Source organism: Lathyrus oleraceus, chromosome 2 (genome assembly GCF_024323335.1).
Source record: "Lathyrus oleraceus cultivar Zhongwan6 chromosome 2, CAAS_Psat_ZW6_1.0, whole genome shotgun sequence".
In the NCBI taxonomy this organism is placed as follows: domain Eukaryota; kingdom Viridiplantae; phylum Streptophyta; class Magnoliopsida; order Fabales; family Fabaceae; genus Lathyrus; species Lathyrus oleraceus.
The window spans coordinates 364,472,235-364,473,208 of NC_066580.1; positions in this window are offsets into that span (position 1 = coordinate 364,472,235).

A 974-nucleotide genomic window follows, 5' to 3' on the forward strand; every position below is an offset into this window, starting at 1 on the left:
TTAGGATAGGCTTGCTTCCTGTGCAAGTTAGCTAGAAACCTTAACTTAGGGACGACTTTGCATGACAACATCTAGGCTCGAGTCGTAGTCTCCCTAGTGTTGTGTCTCCCTCTGTTATCTGGTTAGGCTAGTCCTTTATCCCTGCGTAGGGGAACTACGTCGCCCTGATCCTCATACCAGATGAGGTACGTAGGCAGGAGATGAGCTGATCTCTCCGGGCGCCTTTTTTCTTTTTCCGCCCTTTTTCTTTTTCCACCCTTTGTGTCCTCCACCCTTTGTGTGTGTTGTTGTGTGCTTGGAAGCTGATGTAAGTCCATCGAGTGGCATTCGGGTTCCAGTGTAGGTGTTTTCTGGTTGGAGTCCGACATAAGTCCAGCGATTGGAAGTTGGTTTCCTGTGTGTGTTTTTTCGTTCGGATGCTGATGTAAGTCCAGTGATTGGCATTCAGGCTCCATGTTTGCGTTTGCCAGTGTTCGTTTGTGTGTGTGTCAGCCGAGCTATGAATGCTCTGATTCTCCTTCGTCCAAGGAGATATGTATGCATAGGATGCGATATCCTAGCGAGCATGTGTCGTTTCCCCAGTCCGAACTACTTTGACTCTGATGTCTATGCCTGATAGACTAAGTAGGCCCAGGATGCGACATCCTGCCGAGTCAGTCTTGTCTGTTTTCTTGTGTCTCTTTCAGCCAGTGTGTGTTTGTGTTTGAGCAGCGTTTTAGCAACCATTTTCCTTTCTATTGTGCGTGGATCCCGTCGAGTACGACGGATGCGTAGGGGTGCTAATACCTTCCCTTCGCATAACCGACTCCCGATCCCATTCTCTTTGGTCGCGAGACCATGTTCTTTCCAGGTTTACTCTGAGCGTTTCCTTTCCCTCTTTTGGGATAAATAACGCACGGTGGCGGCTTTGTTGTTCTCGTTTCCCGCCGGTTTTTCGCGTAATGCGACAGCTGGCGACTCTGCTGGGGATATAC